The sequence below is a fragment of the Elephas maximus genome, chromosome 19 (assembly GCF_024166365.1).
Source record: "Elephas maximus indicus isolate mEleMax1 chromosome 19, mEleMax1 primary haplotype, whole genome shotgun sequence".
Taxonomy (NCBI): Eukaryota; Metazoa; Chordata; class Mammalia; order Proboscidea; family Elephantidae; genus Elephas; species Elephas maximus.
Genome location: NC_064837.1, coordinates 49282212 through 49308039, shown reverse-complemented (window position 1 = coordinate 49308039; position 25828 = coordinate 49282212). Strand labels below are relative to the sequence as shown.

The 25828-nt window shown below is 39.8% G+C and overlaps 1 protein-coding gene across 6 annotated transcripts in view; it reads left to right on the top strand.

The window, feature by feature from the left end:
• Window positions 1-25828, top strand: part of STAT3 (signal transducer and activator of transcription 3) — a 64376-nt gene that overhangs the window by 6841 nt on the left and 31707 nt on the right. The window lies entirely within an intron of this gene.

Here is a 25828-nt window from a genome sequence, read left to right as displayed (position 1 = left end):
TTAGTTTGTGGTGTCCTGACCTCTCATTCTTGTTATGAGATTTGGAAGATTTGAGCCTGAACTTGGGCATCTACTTAGAGGAAAGCTTCCTAAAATGCGTATGTTTTTGCATCTTTGATAATGTTAATTTTGTTTTGTTTTTAGCAAACCCTGTTGTTCTGATGGAGCCTAAAAACATTAGACATTTCCTTTCTTCTTTTCTCCCTCCCCTGAATCCACCCAAATGTATCCTCAAAACCTCAAAACCCAGATGTTAGCTGTGTAATTACCTCTCCTATAAACCAAACAGTGCAATATTGCATTGAGTTAGCATTAAAATGGTTGGTCTTGGAATTTTTTTCTACTTGTGGTTTAGACACAATAAATATTTAATCTCAGACTGACTTTCCCTGACAAATCAGTTTTGTATTTGGGCTTTTATCCATATGTTTAGGGAAAGCACATTTATTGGAACACTAACCTAAATAAAATGTAATTAGGATGGTGACTCTTAGGCACAGGGGCAGCAGGCTGAATAATTGATGCATTCGGAAGCCATATAGCAGTACTTACTCTGAATTCCATGTGTTATCGTCCCTTGCCATTAGAGTGAATAAATAAGAATGGAGGCTAAATGCGTAAAAGCACGTGAGACACTTTAGGGTCCTAACTGGTATGTTGAAAAGTCCTAGGTTCATGGAGGTATCCTGGGTTAGAAGTGCCCCATATAACTGCTGTCTGATTCCGTGTACTTCTACCGTTAGTTTACCCTAAGCTCCATCATGAGAGTACCATTCCTTTTTACTCAGTGAAAATATTTTCTGAGTAATGGAGAATGTGGCTGGAAGTGGAGGACCTGTAGTCTCAATATTAAAAACTGCTTTCCTTTCTCTAGAAGAGATCAATGCTAGTCTAACCACAGATTTGCAGAAAGAATATATCAAAGATTAGTCCTTCAGTTCCAGATTTTAGGTTTCTTTATTGTAAAAGCAATATTTTAGGAAAAAAAGGAAAATTAATTGGTATAAAAGGGTGGGCAGAAGTGGAAATTCAGTCTTCTCTCCACCTCATCTTCTGAACTCTCTTTTCTAAGGACAGCAAGTTACCTATTTTTTCTATATCAACCACTCTGCCCCAAAACACAAGGAACAGTTTTATGTAAGCTCTATTGTTCCTTTGACAAGTGGGAGGAGAGATTTTTTTGTTTATTTTGTTTTTGTATTGTTCCCACAAGTGGGTTGTCTGGAGCAGCCATTTCAGAGTGTGGTCCACAGACCCCTGGGAATCCCTGAGATCCTTTCAGGGGCCTTCAAGATGAAAACTGTTTTCATAATGTTGTTATTTGTGTTTTTTACTTCGTTGGCATTTGTACTTGTGCTTGTAGCCATTGAATTCTTCACAGCTACGCACTCACAGGGGGAAAAAAACTGGTTTAATTTAAGGACGTCCTCGATGAAACAGTAAACCATATTCATTTCACTAAATTTATCTCGACCCTTGAGTATGTGTCTTTTTAATATTCTGTGTGATGAAATGGGAGGCACTCAAGGGAAAGCACTCATGGAATTGTTTGAGTTGCCATCTCAAACTGCTTGCTGTTTTTTCCATGAAACACCATTTTTACTTGAAAAAATGACTGACAGACCAACTGGGGTATTGGCAAACATTTTCTCAAATATGGAAGAAAGGAAACTGTCTATTCAAGGAAAACAAGTGGCAATATTTGTGGCCAACGATAACATTGACACTTTCAGGTGGAAATATGAATTTGAGAAAACTTGAGAGTTTCTCAATTCTAATGAATGGGATTTTTCCGATTTAACAGATGTGATTTTTTTTTTTTATAATGAAATGTGCCAACATTTGGAAGGTCTGTATACCCTGAATTAGTGTTTTCCAAATGACTAATGGATGATATTACAAAATCATGCCTGGAAAAATATTCAAAATGCAAGATAGACTAAATGATTTTAACTAAGTATAAAAAGTTCATTGAAATGGTTTTATATTCCATGTTGTAGCTAACCTTTAAGAAATTAACATTTGTTGAGTTTTGACATATTATTAAAGAAGAATATCCAGAATTACCTGAACTGGCTATTAAGACACTTCTTCCTTTTCCAGCTACATGTCTGTGTGAGGCCGAATTTTCTTCATATACTTCAACCAAAGCAACATACTGCAACAAACTGAATGCAGAAACAGACATGAAAACCCAGCTGTCTTTTATTAAGCCAGATATCAGGGATATAATATATATATAATATAGTTATCTTTCATAAAAATGTTATTTATGTTAACACATAAGTTTATTATTTTTAAATAAATATTTAAAACATTTCTCAGTTTTAATTCTAATGCACTAAATATCAATAGTTATAACCTCCTTATAACTATATGGAAACCCTGGTGGCGTAGTGGTTAAGTGCTACAGCTGCTAACCAAAGGGTCCACAGGTCGAATCTGCCAGGCGCTCCTTGGAAACTCTATGGGGCAGTTCTACTCTGTCCTATAGGGTCGCTATGAGTCGGAATCGACTCAATGGCACTGGGTTTGGTTTTTTTTTTTTTTGGTATAACTCTATAAGCTTTTTGGGATCCACCATTTTTTTAAGAATATAAAGGGGACCTGAGATCAAGAGGAAACCCTGGTGGCGTAGTGGTTAAGCGCTACAGCAGCTAACCAAGAGGTTGGCAGTTCGAATCCACCAGGCGCTCCTTGGAAACTCGATGGGGCAGTTCTACTCTGTCCTATGGGGTCACTATGAGTCGGACTCAATGGCAGTGGGTTTTGGTTTTGAGATCAAAAAGTTTGAAAACTGCTGGTCTAAAGATTTTAGCATAAGAATCTCTGGAGTGTTTGTTTTAAAGACAAAAAGATTCTGTGGATTCACCCCAGAGAGCCTGAGTTTAGTAGATCTGGGAGTCGACTCCAAGCAGCGGGTCTGCTTTGTTTTGTTTTGGGTCATTTTAACAGGCACCCCAGGTAATCTGATGCAGGTGGTCCTTGGTCCTTAGGTTGAGAAATACCATTCTAGAAGGACCATAGGCTTCTTCAGCTTAGTGAAGTCACATCTACAGGCTTTAGAAGTCATTGTTTTGGATAAAGCCTTCCTTCAGGTAAGTGGTCAAATATACCTTACATAATAAGGGAAAACACTTTTGAGATTTTTCATTATTCTGTTTATTTTTCTCGGTGTTCATGCACCTGGATATTTAATCAAGGATGATTATGACTGTCTAAAGAATTATGACTTAACTGGATTAATGTTCATTCTGGTTTTATTGATTGAATATCCATGAACATTTTAAGATAGTTTCGGACTGCTTGGATTAATTTCTAAAGACGAGTCTGGTAAAGAATTGTCTTTCAGTTTTATAAGAGGCATTCTGTTTCGGATATGTCTTAATAATAAAGTTAACTTCGACTTTTTTACATGTAACATTTTCCTCTCTTCTCATAATTGTTTTTTTTTGCAAATTCAGAGAGGTCAGAGATAAGACTCAAAAAGAGATAATTTGACTCTTTTAGCCTGGAGGTTTGAAGACTCCAAGCTTGTGTTTGGGCTTGGCCATTATCTGTGTGACCTTGGTCACTTAACATTTCTGTCCTTATCTGTAAAATGGGGCTAATGCCTACTTACATTGTCTGGCCATCTATGGGTTCTCTTTGACTGACAAATCCAATGTGAATTCGTGCTTTAGGCCACATACTGTATGGAAGTCACTTTTAGAATTTAAGCCATCCTCAACACAAATTGGAATGACATTTCTTTCTAATCATTCACTGTTTTCTTTCTAAGCTCACTTAGACTGTCAAACTCTAATTTCATGAGTAATTGAAACTTTTCTTAAGCTCCTCTCGTGTGAGAGCTAAGGGGGGAGAAGCTCAGCTGTTCTCTGGAGAGTGCTAACACATAAAGCCGTGATGTACAATGAAGTCATCTATTTTTCTAAGTATATTATTCATTTCTAAGAATATTGTTAGGATTTCTAAGCTTGTCTAATTGAGGAGACAGCTCATCGTCCATCTTGAGTATAATTTAAACTTTATGGTTCAGGGTCATCTTTAATATTCTTTTCCCCTCTTCACATTTTTTTAACTGGTATGAAATTTCCTCCTAGTACTCAAGGTCATGCAGAAACAAATGTCGAGATGTTTGTGGTTAGTGCTCTGTGGACAAGGAAATGAAGAGCTTGCTCCCTGCCCCCTCTCCCAAATTTAATTTTTTTAACTCCCCTGTCTTTAGATAAGACCAGCCAGAGAGCCACAGTCCAGAGTCCAAACTTAGTTAGATACTGATTTTAATGTTGAGAGTAATCTAATCTTTATGTTTAATCTCTCTACCCTTATATATAATATGCTGAACTGGAATGTTGGTTTGTCCTTAACATCTGCTCATTTCTAAGTCTAGGTGGATTGGAATAGTGGAGAAATACTGAAGATTTCAAAATCTTTTGAGAGACGAGAATCACTTTCTAGAGGTCATTCTTCTTGGTCCCTTTTTACTCACTTTTCTGTCAGATTAAGGATCAAAAATGAGAAGGGACTCTTTATTTTTTAGTTTCTGGCAGTTTAACTCAGCAAGTTAAACAATTATTGTGTGACTCAGCAATTCCACTCCTAGGTTATCCCTAACAGACTGGAAAGCAGGACCTCAAACAGATACTTGTACACCAGTGTTGGTTGCAGCACTATTCACATTGGCATTGTTGGCTTAATTGACTTATTGCCCTTTGGTGTTTATGTTGGAAACCTGATGCTGTTATGATTTCTGCCTGTTTCTTTTCTTTGGAAATTTCCATAACTTCTTGATTCCTACCGCTCTGAAATTTCACAGGGATCTGCCTTAGTGAGAGTCCCTGGGTGGCTCAAATGGTTAAGTGTTGGTTGCTAACCAGAAGGTTGGCTGTTTGAGGTTACCCAGTGGCGCCTTGGAAGAAAGGCCTGGTGATCTATTTCCAAAAAATCTGCCACTGAAAACCCTATGAGGCACATTTCTACTCCGACACACATGGAGTCGCCATGAGTCAGAATTGGCATGATGGCAACTGGTTTGGTTTGGCTTGGTGCCTTAGTAGGGGTCTATTTTCTTTCATTGGACCTGCATTAGGTGGATCCCTTTCAATCTGGAAAGGAAAATTCACATTATTTCTTTGATAATTCCCTTTTTACCATTTTCTCCACTCCCTTTTTTTGGGTATCTGCTTTTTTTTTTTTTTTGGTCACTTAGCCACATGTTGGATTTCCTGGACACATCTAAGTTTGTTTCTTTGTTTCCTCCTTCTCCCTCCTATTTTCCATCTTTTTTTATTTAGGATTGCATTCTAGAGGTTTCCTTGGCTCTTTCAACTCATATTTAATTTTCAATTTCAAGAGTTCTTTTTTCTGGTTGCCATTTCATCATCATCTTTTTAAAATTTTTATTCTATGCCTGTTTAATGAGTATAGTTTATCTCTCTGATATTATTTATAGTTTTGTGAAGTTTTCGTTTGTTCTTTGTACTCTCTGGTTCCTGAGTTCCTCTTTTCTTGAGTTCACTTCTATCTTTTGTGTTGGAGGTTTTCATCAAAAATGTGGTAGTTCTTAGTTCTGTTCACTAAAAAGTTGAGCGGAAGTCCTGTGTGCTTGTTGGGTTTGCTGTATGTTGGGCTTCACTGTGGGGTGATCAGGGGAGATTCTGGCTGCCAGGGTTCTGGGAGCTGAATGGGGAAAGAGAACTGTTTACTGTGTACACTCTCAACTGATCTCCATGTTTCAGTTCGGTGACTCTTTTGCCCTCAGTTGTGTCCGGTTCCCAAGTCCAGACTCTGGCTAAATTTCTCCAGAGAATAAGCATGCTGTCTCCTGCTGAAGTTGGAGGGAGGTAGTTACCTGGTGCTGCAGGATGGAGGACAAGATCTAGGGAGTCTAAATGCTCTTTATACATGATCTTTCAATCAGCTGTCCTATTTTCAGCCAAATTCTTTGTCCCTGCCTTCAGCCATACCTGGCACCTTCACGTTTGAGCTTTTTAGGGTTACGCAGCAAGAATCAGCATACTTGTCATTGGAAATCCCTTCTGCAAGCAGCTCTGCCGATCAGTTTTTTTCAGCTGTGCTAAGTCAGTTACCATTCTTTCACTTTCTGGATTCCAGAATTTTGTTTACATTTTTGTCCATTGTCATCTCATTTCCCGTTCTTTGTCCTTGTGGGACATTGTTGCAGCCACTATGTTAATCCATCTTATGGAGGGTCTTCCTCTCTTTCATTGACCCTGTGCCTTACCAAGCATGATGTCCTTCTCCGGGCACTGGTCCCTCCTGATAACATGTCCAAAGTACGTAAGATGAAGTCTTGCCATCCTTGCTTTTAAGGAGCATTCTAGCTGTACTTCTTCCAAGACAGGTTTGTTCATTCTTCTGGCAGTCCATGGTATATTCACTATCCTTTGCCAACACCATAATGCAAAAGCTTCAATTCTTGCTTTGCTACTTAGGGTAAATTTGTGTGAATTATTAAACCTATTAGCTCATGCTCTAGGAAGGTCAGTTTATGCCATGCTATGAAGTTAGTTAGCCTCCAAAGATAATCCAGTCTTCTGTATGCTAAAAGTATGTTGCAGATTTTTTAAAAACATGTTTAATTTTCATTCATTTATTCAACAAATACTTGCGCATCCTAGGTACTGGGGAAGTAGCAGGGAACAGCAGTAAGAGCTTACTTACATCCCTAGCAGGATGGTAGTGGAAGGGGATGTGAGGTGCGGAACCCCTTTTGCAGTAAACAATTGGTCTTTTGGTTCTGATTCCAGAGAGCAGGACCACATCTGAGGCCAGTGTATGGGGGCCCACCCAACTAATGGGATCACCTGGGAGCCAATGTTTACTAAGCCTCGGGAGGCCATGTGGTAAAGCCATTAAAGGCCTTGGAAGACAGAGGCTTATGGGAGCTTCTCAGGTCGGAGAGAGTGGGAAGCTCTGTCCCAGGACCCCTCCGAAGCCTCCCTCTTTGTGTTTGTATCGTTTTTCCTTCTAGGTTAGAGATGACCCTTTTCTTGAAGTTTGTGAGTTGTTCCATGAGATTATGGGACCTATGAAATAGAGAAGGGACCTGTACCTGCTGGGGGCTGCATAGAACAGCTGGGGTCTGAACGGACTAAAGAAGGGAAGCTGAGACTTCCTTGGACTGGTTTGATACCACAGGGCAGAGAAACAAAGAAATATATGATATGTCCAAGGGTGATGAGTGCTGTAAAGAAGAATTCAGCAGGGAGAGATGTGCTGGTTTAAATAGACTGGTGTGAAGGGACATTTGTGTGGAGACCTGAACGAAGTGAGGGAGTGAGCCATGTAGATGTCTAGGGGATGAGCTTTTCAAGGCCAAAGGAAAGGTATGTACAAAAGGCCTGGGGCAGGAATGGGCATGGAATGTTCCAGGAACAGAAAGGAGACAAGTGTAAGCAAAGGGGAGAGCAGCAGGAGAGGACATAGAGAAATATCCAGAGACAAAATGGAGAGCTGGTGGGGCATGGTAAGAGTCTGAGTTTTTTTCTGAGTGGGTTTTGAGCGGAGGAATGAAATGATCTGACTTATATTTTGAAGGGATCTGTTATGCGGAGAATAGACTGTAGGGGGGCAAGGGCAAAAGCATCGGTAATTCAGGTGAGAGATGGTGGTAGCTTGGATGGATGAAGGTGGTCGCAGCGGAGATGGTAAGAAGTGCTTGGATTGTAGATATATTTTGTAGGTATAGCCCACGGGATTTGCTAATGGATTGGATGTGGCAAGAGGCAGGGAAGGAGAAGAAGAGAGGAATCAAAGCTTATTTCAAGGTTATTTTTTTTTTAGTCTTAGCATAATCAAGAAGGAAGTTGTCGTTTGTTGAGATGGGGAAGATTAGAGGAGAAGCGGGCTGGGAGAGGTTTTCAGCGAAAGGGGTTGGTTTTAGGTGGAGTCCCCAGGTGGTGCAAATGGCTAAAGCACTCAGTTGCTAATTGAAAGGCTGGAGATTCAAGTCCTTCCAGAAGTCCCTCAGAAGGAAGTCCTGGTGGGCTACGTCTACTTCTGAAAATATCAGCCACGGACACCCCTAGAGAGCACCATTCTGCTCTGACACACAGGGTCACCTTGAGTCAGAGTTGACTCCGTGGCAGCTGGTAGCTGGTTTTAGACGCGTTAAGTTTGAGATCTCTGTCAGACGTGTAAATGGAGACACTGAGTGGGCGTCGGATATAGGAGTCTGGAGTTCATGGGAGAGGATGGCGTCTTAGTCATCTAGTGCTGCTGTAACAGCAATGCCACAAGCGGATGGCTTTAACAAACAAGTTTATTCTCTGACAATCCAGTAGGTTGCAAGTCTGAATTCAGGGCACCAGCTCCAGGGGAAGCTTTGCCTCTCAGTTGGCTCCGGAGGAAGGTCCTCCTCGTCAGCCTTCCCTTGGGAGCATCTCAGTGCAGGAACCTCAGGTCGGAAGGATGAACTCTGCTCCGGGCACTGCTTTCTTGGTAGTATGAGGGACCCAACTCTCTGCTTGCTTCCCTTTCCTTTTATGTCTTGAGAGACAAAAGGTGGTGCAGGCATACTCCAGGGAAACTCCCTTTATATCAGATCAGGGATATGACCTGGTAAGGATGTTACAATCCCAGCCTAATCCTCTTTAATATAAAATTATAATCACAAAATGGAGGACAACCACAGAATACTGGGAATCATGGCCTAACCAAGTTAATACGCAGATTTTTGGGAGGACCTAATTCAGTCCATGACAGATGGGAAGATTGAACATCTAGCAGCAACAATCAAATCATCTGGAGGCTTCTTCACGCGCATATCTCATGCCTAGGCTGGGATGATTCAAAGGCTGATCTCAGCTGGGACTATAGACCAAGAGCCTACACGTGGCCTCTCCTTTTGACCTGGGCTTTTTTGACTTGGGCTTTTCACAGAATGGTGGTTGGGTTCTGGAGAATGAGCCTTCTGAGAGAATCGGGCAAAAGCATCATAGCCTTGGAAGTTGCATATGGACACTTCTGCCATACTGTATTGGTTGGAGCAGTCATGGTCTTAGCCGAAAGCATTGGGGAGGGGATAAAGACTCCTCTCAATGGGAGGAATATCAAAGAATATGGGGCCAAGTTTTATAAACACCACCGATGTCCTTTGAATCCGACGGTCTTCCAAAAACTCATAGTTACTGTGAAGGAAGGTGTTCTAATACAGGACCCATGGATATGGACTGAGCCTCAGTTACACATTGCTGCATGTGAAGTGACCAGGACTTCCTTAATATCTCTTATAGTGAAAGTGACCGGAATAAATTGAGACTCATTCTTCATTTTCTCCACTAGGCATAGAGCTACGTTATGTGTTTGAATTACCTATTTTAGAAGACTATTAGTAGGTTACATAGTGTTCTAGATCATTAGTTGCTACTTACAGACTTTTTCCAGCAACTTGCTCTTCTCCTCCCTTCAAGTGCCCACAAGCCTGGGAATTTTGACGTGATGATTTGCTTGCCCAACCTACAATTATTTCTCAAAGGTTATATTCCTTCTGTTTTTAAAAAGCTGGCAGCCTGCCTTTGACTCCTATGAAGGTGGGTTCCTTAGCATTCACAGTTTATTGGAAGCATGCTTCATTTTTTTCTCCAGAAAAAATCGCCAAATTCTAGATAAGCAACCATACAGGGTAGAACTGATCTTGTTTTTCTAGGTGTGGCTGCCATATTGGTGCCATGTTTTTCAATATCGTGGCTATCTGTTTAGTAGAAACTTGTGCAATAGGGAGTTGGCGTTTATGTGTGCGTAGAAGTGTGAGTAAAGGAAAATACAAAGGAAGTGTTGGCATCTTAAATTGAATATGCTGTTGAAATGATACATGAAGGTCGCCAACAGAGAGCTTTTCCTCAGATGAGGGAGCCTCAGATGCTTATGTAAGTACTGTGGGCGTTTAGAATTAAAGCAGTGATTGGGCTAGAGGTGAGGTTAGAGAAGCCTCTTTGATGGAGAAAGGAAAAGGACAATTAATGCCACCAAGCAGAAAAAGCATTTTAGGCAAGAACATCTGTGAGAAAGGAACAAATAAGATTCAGGGGAGAATAAGTTGACTTGAAAGAAAACGGAACATTTATATGAAAGTCTCAGGGGTTCCTCCAGTCTCTTTCAGACCAATAAGTCTAGTCTTTTTATTTGAATTTTGTTCTATATTTTTCTTCTCTGTCTGGAACCCTCAATTTTGATCTCTACCAAAGCAGTTGGTGGTGGTAGCTGGGCACTGTCTAATTCTTCTGGGCTTGGGCTGGTGGAGACTGTGGTTCATGTGGCCCATTAGTCCTTTGGACTCATACTTTCCTTCTGTCTTTGGTTTTCTTCATTCTCCTTTGCTCCAAATGTGATGAGACCAATAGATGTATTTCAGATGGCCACTTGCAAGCTTTTAAGAGCCCGGACGCTGCTCAACAAAGTAGGATGTAGAACATTTTCTTATGAACTATGTTATGCCAGTTGACCTATATGTCCCCCGAGATCATGTTCCCCAGCCCTCAGCCCCAGTAACTTGGTCTCTCAAGGTGTTCGAATGTGTCTGGGAAGCTCCTGTGTCTTTGCCTTGATCAAGTTGTGCTGACTTCCCCTGTATTGTGTGTTGTCTTTCTTTTCACCACAGTTAACCCTTGTCTGTTACCTAGTTGGAGCCCTGGAGGCACAGTGGTTCAGCGCTACAGCTGCTAACCAAAAGATCAGCAGTTCGAATCCACCAGGCAGTTCGAATCCACCAGCCACTTACTTCTTGGAAACCCTACGGGGCAGTTCTACTCTGTCCTATAGGGTTGCTATGAGTCGGAATCGACTTGAGAGCAATGATTATTATCTCGTTAGTGATTTCCCCTCCCCATATGATTTTATTCATATTGAAAAGTCTCTGAAGGGTCATTCTTGAATTTTTCGAATAGCAAAACTTAGAGTTGGTCTGCATATGTGTCTCTTGGGAGCAGTGTCCTCCTCTGGGAGAATCTGGCTTACTCAGTTTAGTTGTAATTCATACCAGTGGTTTATTCATTCAGTACATATTTTTTGAGCACCTGTTATGTGCCAGGCACTATGTGAGATGCGGGGGTGTGTGTGGGCAAACTAATGAGCAAAAGCCTTTCCTCGAGGAGCTTGTAGTCCAGCATGGTGGTCGTGAGTGCAAGTCATGGAGTCATGGTGCATGGGTTCAAATGATGGTGATGGAAGGAAGGCATGTGTGAGGGCCTTTGGTAGGGTGGAGCTTGGTGGTTTTGAGGAACTGAAAGAAGAGCAGAGTGAGTGTCTAGTGCTCAGCAAGCAAGCTGATGCCAGGTGAGGCGAGAGAGGCAGGGCTAGTCAGGCTATGGGTCACGTTAATAATGCTAACAGTATGCTTGCTGTGTGCAGGCCGTGTTTTAAGCGCTTTGTATACATTAACTCATTCAATTCTTACAATAACCCTGTGAGGCAAGTACTATTTTCTCTCCTTTTTACAGATGAAGAAACTGAGGCAAGAGGCCAAATGACTGGCACTAAACCAAAAAACCAAACCCAGTGCCATCGAGTCAATTCTGACTCATAGCGACCCTATAGGACAGAGAACTGCCCCATAGAGTTTCCAGGGAGCGCCTGGCAGATTTGAACTGCTGACCCTTTGGTTAACACTTAACCACTATGCCACCAGGGTTTCCATTTCACATGTATCTGAGCAGCGAAGCTAGAATTCAAATCCAGGTAGTTTGGCTCCAGAATCCATGCTGCAAGCATATCCTTCTGCCTCAGTATTGGATATTTTGTTTTTTAGCCTAAGAATAATGCAAAGTCATCTGTTTTAAGCAGGGGAGTAGCAAGATCAAATTTATGTCCTGAGAAGGTCTCTCCGGCCACAGTATGGAAAATACTGTAAAGGGAAGCAAGTAGATGTGGCCCAGGTGTATTTTAGCTTTGGGGTTTCTAACTGATTTGGTTTCACCTTTGACTCCTTTCCTGGAAGCATGAGTGGAATTTTATAAAGCAGCTGGAGTACAAACCCTGGACCCTTTTTGGTTAAATATCAACTTACTTTCTTTACTACAGCATTTATTCTTGGGTTGCACTAAACTGAATGTCCTGAGGGAATTTAGCTGGATGGTAATTTACAGACTGAATAGTCTTTAGAGGCCATCTCGCCCAGTTGTTCTTCTCCCAGTGTCAGAATTAATGCTGCGGCGTTTCTCAGGGTGACCACTTAACCTCATTTAAACATGAAATGCATCAGTGAACCTGAGAGATTGTTCCTTACTTCTCTTCTGAGTCATGTTTGTCCTTCAACCAGTCACCAACCTCCGTCGCATCTGCCTTTTTAATATCTTTAGAAAATGTCCTCTTCAAAACATTCCTGATGCCACTACCCAAGGACCACTACCATCTCTCACCTTGATTATTGCAGCCTGAGAGATCTTACCTCAGACTAAATCAAATTTCCATTTGTCTGCTTAAAACTTTTCAAAGACCTCCCCATTGCCCTTGGAAGAAAGTTCAGATTTCTTAGTATGGCTTACGAGAGAGCCTTCATGAGTTTGACTACTACTTGCCACTTCAACTTCTTCCCATGCCATAGTCTCCTTATAGTGTTCTGTAGTTCTCTATGATGTTCTGGTTCATTATCACTGCCTGGACCCCATCCTGGTGGCATAATGGTTAAGTGCTATGGCTGCTAACCAAAGGGTCGGCAGTTTGAATCCGCCAGGTGCTCCTTGGAAACTCTATGGTGCAGTTCTACTCTGTCCTATAGGGTCGCTATGAGTCGGAATTGACTCGACAGCACTGGGTTTGGACCCCATCCTGGAGGTTATTTATCAGGAGATCTGGGGGGAGGCTTTCCAGAGGTCCTCAGGTGATTCTGAAGTGCGTTCAGAGTTGAGCCCTGACCTCTGCTCTAGCTTTGAGGTTCTCAGCCTAGCTGCACATTAGAATCTCCTGAGGAACTGTGTCATATCGAAGCCTGGTTCCTGTCCTCAGAGAGTTCAATTTGGCATCTGGTTTGGGTCCCAGGCATGCTGTTTTTTCATATAGGCAATCCCTGAGTTACAAACGCTATCTGTTGCTAAGTCCATCTTTAAGTCGAATTTGTAGGTATGTTGGAACAGGTACATATGGTTCTTATTTAGTGTCAGTCAGATGTTTGTCTTAGTATATATTTTGCCTTTCTATGCATATAAAACACTTTTCCCAACCATACAGTGTTTTTATGAGTATCACAAAGTAGTGCATACGTTCGTCGTTACGAACCATTGTATTTAACTCAAATTTTTATTGTAATAGGCTTTGTGACAGTCTCTTCCTAAATACGAGTTGTCCATAAATCAGACGTTTGTAACGCAGGGACTGCGGAGATCTACCTTCGTAATTCTAATCTTGCAGCCAGGGTGGGGAACCTCTGCGTACAGAGGGAATTACTCCAGAGAGCAGACTTTGGGAGGAGATGTTGTGGGGAAAACGGATTGCCATTCTGGAGTGTATTACCCTTTCATATATAAATCTTCAAGTATTTGAAGAGCCATTCTTCTGTAATTTATCTTTTTCTCTCCTTGCCCCCCTTTGTTCTCCCCAAACGTTCAAGTTGCTGGGCAAAGTGTTCAAGTTCTTGGACTCTTCACGCCTTGATTGCCCTTCCCTGAATATATTTGTATTTTAGTGCGCCGTTTAAATTGTGATACACAGAATTAGAATAGCACTGTCGATGTGGGCCAGTTACACCAGGGCTAACATATCCTTTAATCTAAACACTATATATGTCTATTAAAATACCATGAGATCACATTTTCTTGAATTCATGGTTTACTCATGGGTGACTTAAAAATCAACTAAAACTCTAACTACAGAATAGCGGTTAACCACCTGGATCAAAGGAGAATGAAGAACACCAAGGACACAAGGCGATTACGAGCCCAAGAGACAGAAAGGGCCACATGAACCAGAGACTACATCATCCTGAGACCAGAAGAACTAGATGGCGTCCGGCTACAACCGATGACTGCCCTGACAGGGAACACAACAGAGAACCGCTGAGGGAGCAGGAGAGCAGTGGAATGCAGACCCCAAATTCTCACAAGACCAGATTTAATGGTCTGACTGAGACTAGAAGGACCCCGGTGATCATGGCCCCCAGACCTCCTGTTGACCCAGGACAAGAACCATTCCCAAAGCCAACTCTTCAGACATGGATTGGACTGGACAATGGGTTGGAGAGGGATGCTGGTGAGGAGTGAGCTTCTTGGATCAGGTGGACACTTGAGACTATGTTGCCATCTCCTGCCTGGAGGGGAGATGAGAGGATGGAGGGGGTTAGAAGCTGATGAAATGGACATGAAAAGAGAGAGTGGAGGGAGGGAGCGGGCTGTCTCATTAGGGGGAGAGTAGTTGGGAGTGTGAAGCAAGGTGTATATAGGTTTTTGTGTGAGAGACTGACTTGATTTGTAAACTTTCACTTAAAGCATCATAAAAATTGGGGTTTTTGCTCTGATGAGAGACACAGTCCCCATGTTCTATATTTAGGTTGTTTGACTTAATCTGGTCACTAGAAAATGAAACAAAATACACACTAAACACACCAAGTAGCATGGATTATTATATTAGTTTATTCTAAGAAAAACAAAGGAACTAACATTTGTTAAACAATTATTATATGCCATGTACTGTCCTAGGGGTTTAATGTCCATTATTTAATTTACATCTCAAAACAACACTTAAAAGCAGGTATTACTCTCATTTTACAATAGGAGATTAAGGCTGTGAAAAGTGAATCAATTTATCCAATATTTAAAATCCAAGTCTATCTGGTTACAAAACCCTCATCTTTCTATGATCCTAGATTAAGATGTGTTATGTTATTACCCAGCTAAATAAAAATTTTTTCTCCAAAAACAAAAAAATAGTGGTTTCGAGCAGAGCTCTGAAACTAGACTATTTGTGTTAGGATCCCAGTTCTATGTCTTTGCTACCTGTGTGACCTTGGGTAAGTCACTTAACCTCTCTGAACCTCAGTTTTCTTATCTGTAAAATGGGAATAAAATATCTCATAGGATGGTTTGGGGGATGAAATGAATAAATAAGCATATGTCATATTTATAAAACAGTGCCTAGCACAAAGTAAGTGCAATATATTTTATATTTAGGTCTTTGATCCATTTTGAGTTAGTTTTTGTACCTGGTGTGAGGTATAGGTTTTGTTTCATGTTTTCTTGCAGGTGAATATCCAGTTATGCCAGCACCATTTGTTAAAGAGACTGTCTTTTCCCCATTTAACGAACTTTGGGCCTTTGTCAAATATCAGCTGCTCATAGGTGGATGAATTTACATCTGGATTCTCAATTCTGTTCCGTTGGTCTAAGTATCTGTTGTTGTACCAGTACCAGGCTGTTTTGACTACCATGGTGGCATAGTAGTTTCTAAAATCAGGTAGTGTGAAGCTTCCCAGTCTGTTCTTCTTCAGTAATGCTTTGCTTATCCGTGGCATCTTTCCTTTCTATGTGAAGTTGGTGATTTTTTTCTCCATCTCATTAAAAAATGCTGTTGGAATTTGGATTGGGATTGCATTGTATCTGTAGATCGCTTTGGGTAGAACTGACATTTTCACAAAGCTAAGTCTCCCTATCCATGAGCAAGGTATATTTTTCCACTTAAGTAGGTCTCTTTTGGTTTCTTGCAGTAGTGTCTTGTAGTTTGGTTTATACAGGTCTTATTACATCTTTGGTTAGATTTATTCCTAAGCATTTTATCTTCTTGGGGACTATTGTAAATGATATTGATTTGGTGAATTTCTCTTCTAAGTTCTCTTTGTTGGCATAGAGGAATCCAACAGATTTTTGTATGTTTACCTTGTATCCTGATACTTTGCTGAAATCTTCTATTAGTTCCAGTAGTTTTCTTGTGAATTCTTTGTGGTTTTCTGTGTTTAAGATCTGCAAGTAGGGATACTTTTACTTCTTCCTTACCAGTATGGATACCCTTTATTTCTTTTTCTTGCCTTATTGCTCTGGCTAGGACCTCCAACCCAATGTTGAATAAGAGTGGCAATAAAGGGCTCCCTTGTCTGGTTCCCAGTTCTTAAGGGGAATGCTTTCAGACTCTCTCCATTTAGGATGATGTTGGCTGTTGGCTTTGTATAAATACCCTTTATTATGTTGAGAAATTTCCCTCTGTTCCTATTTTGCTGAGAGTTTTTATCATGAATGGGTGTTGGGCTTTGTCAAATGCCTTTTCTGCATCATTTGATAAGATTGGTTCTTATCTTTTATTTATGTGATGAGTTACATTGGTTGTTTTTCTAATGTTGAACCATCCCTGCATGAAAAACTGCATACCTGGTATGAATCCCACTTGGTCATGGTGAAGTATTTTTTGATATGTTGTTGGATTCTGTTGGCTAGAATTTTGTTGAGGATTTTTGTGTCTATGTTCATGAGGGATATTTTTCTCTAATTTACTTTTTATGTGGTGTCTTTACCTGGTTTTGGTATCAGGGTTCTGCTGGCTTCATAGAGTGAGTTTGGGAGTATCCATCCTTTTCAATGCTCTGAAATACCTTTAGTAGTACTGGTGTTAACTCTTTGAAAGTTTGGTAGAGTTCTCTAGTGAAGCCGTCAGGGCCAGGGCTTTTTTTTTTTTCTGTTGGGAATTTTTAAATTACCTCTTCAATGTCTTGTTATAGGTTTATTTAGTTTGTCTACCACAGTTTGTGTTAGTTTAGGTAGGTAGTGTGTTTCTAGAAATTCTTCCATTTCCTCTAGATTTTCAAATTTGTAGGAGTACAATTTTTCATAGTCTTCCATTATGATTCTTTTGATTTCAGTTAGGTCTGTTGTGATACCGCCCATCTCATTTCTTATTTACTTTCTTCTGATGCCCAAGGGCTTCTTTTGCTGCTCTCTTTCTATTTGTTCAAGTTGTAGGGTTAATGTTTTGATTTTGGCCCTTTCTTCTTATAGCATTTATTGCTATAAATTGACCTCTGAGCACTGCTTTTGGTGTGTCCCAAAAGTTCTGGTAGGGTGTGTATTCATTCTGATTTGATTCTGTGAATTTCTTTATTCCATCCTTGATTTTGTCCATAACCCCATAGTTTTTGAGCAAGGTGTTGTTCAGTTTCCATGTATTTGATTTTTTTTCCTTGGTTTTTCTGTTATGATTTGTACTTTTGTGGCTTTATGGTCAGAAAAGATGCTTTGTAATATTTCAATGTTTTGGATTCTGTTAAGGCTTTGTGGTCTGATACATAGTCTGTTCTAGAGAATGTTCCATGTGTGTTGGAAAAGGAAGTATACTTGTCTGCTTCTGGGTGGCATGTTCTGTATATGTCTATGAGATCAAGTTGGTTGATTGTGGTATTTAGATCTTCCATGTCTTTATTGAGCTCCTTTCTGGTTGTTCTGTCCTTCACCGAAAGTGGTATGTTGAAGTCTTCTACTATTATTGTGGAGCTATCTATTTCTCTTTTCAATGCTGTTAGAGTTTGTTTTATGTATTTTGGAGCCCTGCCATTGGGTGTGTAAATATTTATTAAGGTTATGTCCTCCTGGTGTATTGACTCTTTAATCATCATGTAGTGTCCTTCCTTATCATTTGTGGTGAATTTTGCTTTAAAGTCTGTTTTGTCGAGATTAATATTGCCACTCCTGCTCTTTTTTGATTGTTGCTTGCTTGATATATTTTTTTCCATCCTTTGAGTTTTAGCTTGTCTGTGTCTTTGAATCTAAAGTGTGTCTCTTGTAGGTAGCTTATAGATGGGATGAGTAAGTACAATATAAATATTAGCTATAATCATTCACTTGGATTGCTCTTAAACCGAGGTTCTTATATCTCATCTTATTCTTTTGTTTTAATATCACTGAAGTGTTTTAGTCTATTTAGGACATGGAGCTAGCCTTCCAAATGCCTTAGGTGAAATATATGGAGGTATTTGATTAAGGCATCACCCAACCCTCCCTTCCTCTCATTTCACATATACACCAATCACAGCATTACTACTCCCTCCCTCAGGATATGATAAATAGGTCCATTAAAGTACATATATTTTACATAGCAGGGAAAACTGACCAAGCAGCTATCACTCAACACCTGGCCAATCTGATATATTAATCTATGCATCTTTTTAAAGTGTTAAAAACAAAGGTGTCACCTTGAGAACTAAGGTATGCCTGACCCAAGCCATGGTATTTTTGATTGCCTCATATGCATGCTAAAGCTGGACAGTGAATAAGGAAGACTGAAGAAGAATTGATGCCTTTGAATTATGGTATTGGTGAAGAATATTGACTATACCATGGACTGCCAGAAGAACGAACAAATCTGTCTAGGGAGATGTACATCCAGAATGCTCCTTAGAAACAAAGATGGCGAGACTTTGTCTTATGTACTTTGGATGCGTTATTAGGAGGGAGCAGTCCCTGGAGAAAAGACATCATGCTTAGTAAGGCAGAGGGTCAGTGAAAGAGGAAGACCCTAAATGAGATGGATTGACACAGTGGCAGCAACAATGGGCTCAAACATAGCAACAATTATGAGGATGGCGAAGGACTGGGCAGTGTTTTGTTGTACACAGGGTTGCTGTGAGTCAGAACCGACTCAATGGCATCTAACAACAACAACAATCTGTTGCAGTGTTTCAAGGCAATGAGGAGAAATGGATTTACCATAAGAAATTTTGATGAAAGAGATGCCATGCAGGGACGGAACAATACAAAAGCGCTGTGCACCAAGCAAGATGCTAGACATCCACTATTTCTTTTTTACAACAATTTTTCAAAGGAGGGCTGATTCCCAATCTTACTAAAGAGGAAGCTGGTTGAGAAGTCCTGGTAGCTTTTTCCAAAACAAATAGCTGCTAAATGGCAGGCAGGTTTGCGCCAGGCCTGTCTGGTGTCAAAGTTGCTATGTTCTTTGCCTCACACCACGCTGCTTCAGAGGAGTGTGTCTGATTGGGGGAGCAGGAGCGTTGCAAAGTGGGGAGGCCTTGTGACACGCAAATTTGTTCTGTTTTCTGTGGTTTTATATGGAGCTGTTCTTAGGCAGCTTTAACTGTAAACGGTGTTCTCAATAATTGACAAAGCATTTCTACTTACGCTACTTTCAATTTAGAGGGAATTAATGTTTGTTATATGAGGCAATGGTGGTTCATTGGTAGAATTCTTGCCTTGCATGCAGAAGACCAGGGCTTGATTCCGGGCCAGCGTACCTCATGCACAACCACCACTCATCTGTTATTGGAGGCTTGTGTATCGCTATGATGCTGAATAGCTTCCAGTGGAGCCTCCAGGCTAAGACAGTCTGGGAAGAAAGGCTGGGATCTCCTTCCAGAAATTAGTCGGTGAAAACCCTATGCACCACAGCGGTCTAATCCACAACCGATCATGGGGACATCACAGGACCAGGCATTTCATCCAGTTGTGCATGGGGCCACCATGACTTGGCCTGCTCCAGTGCAGCTACAAGAAAAAAGAATGTTATACGATACGGTGCCTATACCAGATCAAGTATGGAGAATACAATTTTTTTTTTTCCTTAACACTATTAGATTTGAAATAATAAGAGACCTTGGTAGTTCATAGTTTCCAAATCTTTTTCTCAAGGATAGCCAGGTGAGCACAGGAGGTTTTGGGTAGTTCTTTTGGTTTTGTTTTTTAAATCCTGATTGGCCTTCACAAATGAGAACACCAGGTTTGCTTTCCTTTTTGCTGTTCCCATTCCTGGTAGTCTCCGCCTCTTAGAGTTACTGTGAATCAGATACATATCATTCTTTATATTTCTGACTGTAAACAAGATAACTGCACAAAGGTAGTGATAGTGATAGGCTTTACAAACTTGTTAGGAGTTAGAATGGAAAAACAGATTGTGCCTGGCACAAGGTTCTTTAATTGTCCAAGAAGAAGGTAGGATAGTGGACTTTTTTGAGTTGCCTCACAGTGTCCTTAAAAACTGTTCTTTCCTTCATTTCTCTGAGCTCTGCTCCCCACATACCACTTTTCATGTATTCAAAATCTGTCATATTAGTCAGCCAAACCAACCCACTGCCATCAAGCCGATTCTGACTCATAGCAACCCTATAGGTCAGAGTCGAGCTGCTTCATAGGGTTTCTGAAGCTTTAATCCTTTACAGAAGCAGACTGCCTCATATTTCTCCTGCACAGTGGCTGGTGGATTTGAACCGCTGAGTGCCTCAACCACTGTACCACCAGGGCTCCTTGTCATATTAGTAGGGAACTGCAATTACAAGTTCTCCTATATCTCAATGTCCATATTCATAAGGAAGTGTTGGTTTCTTTTTACCTTAAAGTAAATTCTATTATTTGCAATTGAATGTATTTGAAAATTATGATCATTTGTTTCAGATTGGGCGCTTAAGTACTAATCTGGCTTTTTAGGAAGTCAAAACTGGATTTATACATAGACTTATTATTAAAGGTAATTATCTAATCTTAAACCTTACTTATAAAGGTGCTATTTGGACTTGTAAGCAATGAAATTGCATGTGTTTACTATATAAGTATACCTATTTTGAATTATAATTTGAATTATTCTTTTTAAAATTTGAAATTCCAAAGTCTTAACGTCTAAAGTAATTTACATGGTGAGTTAAAGCTACAGTATTTACATGTGGACTCCCTGTCATCCAATACACCTTTCACCCTATAGTAAAAATTTGACAAAGATTGAGTGTCCTTCTGTAGCATTAATTAATTGCCTTCTCTTGTTTTTCCTGTCTTACTTTTTTTCTTCCTTCCTTTCTTTTTGTCTCTAATCTGCTTTAAAGAACTTGGAGCTAGCATCAGGTTATTTTTGGAATGTGGTACGATGAAGAATAAATTGGCACTTAACTATTAAGGACATGGAGCCTCAATGGCATTAACAGGATTATATTGAAAACACTGATAGAAACCGAATAGTTGTTTTGCGGGCTTTAAACAAAATTTTTTTTCATAGAAAAAATGTTTACTGTATAATAAGCTTTAATAGCTTAAAATACTATGATCCCAATTTTTGAAAAAAAAAAAATACATACACTTGAAAAAGATTAAAAGGAATTGGATCAACATGTCGATTATAGTTCTGGATAGTAGGATATTGGTGATTTTCTTTTCTGTATTTCTCCAAATTTTCCACAGTGAACATTAGTACTTTTATAATCTTATGAAAATGTCTTCCTAAAAGGTCTGATTTCTGTAGAAATTAGTGCAAGTCGTTTTCTGTGTTACCTTATCCTTTGGTTGCCTTAGCCCTGGGCCTTTCCTAATGGCAAAGAGGAGCTTAGCGTAGGCAACAGATAAAATATGGGTATACAGTTATTTTAAAAACAAATACTTTTAATATAGCGTATGAATAACACTCAAGGAAAAATCTTATGACACATTGCAATGTTGAACAGAAATTATCTTTAGGACTCTCCTAATGGCAAAGAGGAGCTTAGTGTCAGCCACAGATAGAATACGGGTATACTCTATTTTAAAAATAGGTGTTTCTAATATTGAGTATGAATAACACTCAAAGGAAATCTTATGACCCATGACACATTGCAAGGTTGAACAGAAATTATCTTTAGGTCATTTTCTGTTCTCCATGCACCTGGTTTCCCGTCCTTCTCTTTACCTTCCCTCACCCCTATCAAAAATCCGCTAGTGCGTGAATGTGAAGTACATGTCTTAATTTAAAAAGGAGTTTTATGAAATGATGTAATGAACCCCTTTTGTAAACTGTCCTGGCTTGTGTTTCTCAACATACCCCTTGGTTTTTTTAGATATATAAATGAGAACTGTGACTTTGGACAAACTTTTTTAGCGATCTTTACAGTAAGAAGTTTCCCGTTAGACAGTAGTTTTTTGCCTTATGACTTGTTGTTGGTAGGTTATCCCCAAGGGGGTTGAGAAATTCCTGTTTTGAAAAGTCCAGAAAGTCTTTGGTGACTTGCTGTTTCATTTCTATTTTTCTTTTCAGTTATAGAAAACAGATAGGATCACACTTTGCTTTATATGCTGCCATCTACTCTATGCTAACCTGAACCTAGTAAATGCCTTGAGAGAATTAAGCCCTACCTGGTACCCTAAGCCAACCACTGCATGCATGGAACGAATTAACTTCTGTCCCATGCTCCCAGAATAGTGTATGTCACTCAAATAGTTGTGCAAATCACTTTCTGTGTTCTGGGGTTCATTGAAGTGGTTGGTAAATCATAAATTTAGAATTAATTTGTAGATAAGATATACTTTAGTTAGAACATAGTGGAGTTCTTTAGATTAATGTATAATTTGAGAATCCAGAATTGAGATTGTGAAATAAGTGACTCTTATTTCCAGTAAAACAGTTACAACAAAGTTTGTTGGCACTGGTTTTCCCAGATAATTTGGCTAGTGATCTCTTAAGAATGTACTGTTTTTATGTAGCACATTTGGTCAGATTGTCCTGTGGCTGCTATTAATTATATTTAATTATATATGGTAGCTAAGCAGCCTGTAAAGAAATCAATATTTGCCCATGTTCTCCTAGAAAATACTTCCTGTTCTTCGACCTTAACTGACAATGTTTTTTTTTTTCTTTTTTTTTCTCCTGTAAGATAGCTATTCCAGTATTACCTATGGGGATTAGACTAAGAAATAGAACACAAAATCAGTCATTCTTGGTGCTTTAATTTTATAGAAAAAACTACTAGCTGGGCTCTGGTTTAAGAAATGGCACAACTATTGTATTGCTTAGTAGCCCACTTCTGTCCCCAACCAAAACATTAAAACAGCAACAACAACCAGAAAACTCTGAGTTATGGACTAGAAGTAGATCAAACAATTTCTAACAACTTGTATGTTTTTTTATGGTACCTTATCCATGCGTCCGAATCAACTTGATGGAAACTAACAACAACAAATTTTGAAGATGCATGTTCCCAGTGTTAACCCATAATTCAGCAGGTGTAGTGGGGTGCTGCTTTTTGGTTTTAAATTGTAACTTCAGGGAATAGACTGTGATGGCTCTACATTTTTATCCACAGTAGGCAATTAAGTAATTAGATGACTTTTTATTAATTTATAACACTGGAGTTTATCATGAAAAGTGGATGGCTATTTCTTTAAATCCACAGCTTTTTCCTTACATAGTCTAAAGCAGCGCTGTTCAATATGTGAGCCCCATAATTTTATAGTAGCCACGTTTAAACAAGTAAAAAGGAAATGGCTGAGGTTAATTTCAATAAGACATTTTATTTAACCCTGTATATCCTAAATATTCCCGGAACCCTGGTGGCACAGTGGTTAAAGCTCTTAGCTGCTAACCGAAAGGTCTGCCATTCGAACCCACCAGCCCCGCGGCAGAAGTAAAGACTTAAAAGCCTTGGAAACCCTATGGGGCAGTTCTTCTCTGTCCTATAGGGTCGCTATGAGTTGGAATCAACTTGATGGCAATGGGTTTGCATTTTTGAATGCTAAATTTTTTCATTTCAACATTAATATTTTTCTTTTTTTTGTACTAAGTTTTCAGACTCCGGTGTGTGTTTTACGCATACGGCATATCTCAGTTTGAACCAGCTACAATTTCATGTGCTCAGTAGCCACATGTGGCTAGTGACTACCATATTGGACTATGTAGTTCTAGCATTTTAGTAAATTCACATGCAGTAGAATCTACATAAATTGGTGTATTAGACAGATTTGTATGTAAGTCAGGTCCTAAGAAACGTAAAGCAGATCATGATGCGATTAGCCTATGAGGCAAGTTTTAAATTGACCCTAATGCAAATGCTTTAAGAGAGTTCTAATGGCCTGGGATTTCTTATTGAGGTTAATACAAGCCATGGTTACTATGGTTGAGCATGCAGCATGTCCTTCAGCTGTTGCTTTGATTGCAGACAGCGTTCATTGTACCTATACCACTACCCACGCAGCATCAGTGGTGTGGCAGGTTAGACCTGGGGTGGGAGATGCTGAAGACAGGCAGATGAAAGGAAGTGGTAACTGAAAATGTTGGGGAGGTGCCTAAGAGGAATGCAGATGTTGTTTAAAATACAAAAACAAAACTAACAAACAAAAAGCACCCTCTAACATTTTCCTATGGAATAGTTAGTTAATTTGAGGAGCATATTTGCCGAATTGGGGCAAATACCTCATTCTGATGTTCTCATTTCTTTGTTTTACTGAACGTTTTCACCAGTGGAATTTAAGTCCTTGGACATGAGGAGGGAAAATGCCTTAGATCTATGCTGTAAAATACACATTGGATATAAAAATAAAAAATTTTTAATATAGAAGATTTAATACAAAAAGAAGAATGTAAAGTATCTCTTCATTTTTTTATAGGATTACATGTTGAAATGGTAACATTTTGGATATATTGGGTTAAATAAAATATATTATTAAAATTAATTTCACCTATTTCTTTTTACCCTTTTAATATGGTTACTAGACAATTTAAAATTACATTATGTGGCTTGCATTATATGTCTACTGGAAAATGTTACAGTGACAGTGGAAACCCTGGTGGCATAGTGGTTAAGTGCTACGGCTGCTAACCAAAGGGTTGGGAGTTTGAATCCACCAAGCGCTCCTTGGAAACTCTGTGGGGCAGTTCTGCTCTGTTCTATAGGGCCGCTACGAGTCGGAATCGACTCAACGGCACTAGGTTTGGGTTTGGTTTTCACAGTAGAAAGGGGGAGGAGTGTCTGTCTGTCCCCACCAGAGAGGAAGGGAGAACTGTAACACAGTCCTCTCCTGTCCTCAGAAAACCTGATCCTGAACCACTTACTGACAATTAAACTTCCTGCTTTGAGAACAGAAGACTTGTTGGGGTTTTTTTTTTCCCCCAAGTAATATTTTATTGGTACCGTTGGTTTTGTCACCAGTTTGGTGAATTAGTTTTATGAAAAGGCCAGTACCTAATTAGGCGCCTTCTTCATCCCTTCTCTGAGAAATAAACCAAAAACTTTAGTTAAATGTATGTGTTTGTATGTATCGAATCTTTCATTAATGTTCTCGCTATCCCGGACAACCATCTCGGTAGACCTTGGTCTGTGCATACTTTAGTCTTGGGCTAGTATTTGTAGTTATTTTTAGAAACTTCTTATGAGCACTTGGTCTGTATTGCTATTTCCATGACCCAAAGAGGGTCCATGATCCAAAAAAGGACCAAAACAAGGTGATTAGCCAGGTCAATTTCTCATACCTAGGCATTTCACCGGGGTATTCATGAACCTGGAGACAACTTGTATCCCTGGTATTTAGCTTCCCTTCTTTCTTATTCCAGACCGAGAAATTAAGAAAACAAAATTACTTTTTGGTGAGTGGGAGAATCCCAGGCAGACCCTCAGTTATATTTTTAAACCTGTGGTCTTGAAATTAGCTCTTTGTCCTCTTTCTGCCCTCCCAGAACATCCACATTCTATATTTTTGTCTTAGTTCAGGTTTACTGTGTCTACCTCCCGGTTTACCTGAAAGGTGGGGACAGTGGAAAGAAAGGAACTGACATGTTGAGTACCTATTGTGTGCTAGGTACTAAGTCGGGTGCTTTAGAAATATCTCAACAGTCTGTAGGGATGGGAATTAGGATTTTTGTTTTATAGAAGAGGAAGTAGAGATCTAGAAGTGAAATAATTTTTCTAACCTAGCTGTCGTAGATAATGGATTCTAGAATTTGGCTTCATGCCTTCCTTGTCATCCAGTTAAGAAGCTGTGATATGGTACCAGAGGTAGAGATCGTGAATGTGTGCATGTGTTTCTGAACTGGGAGAGCCAGGCAGAATCCCTTCCAAAGCATCTTTTTTCTGTAGTCACAGGCCTGATACCCGTATTGGCTAGAAAGGCTATTTCTGGGTTATTTACCTTCTGGGTACCTGTGGTGACCATATGGAGAT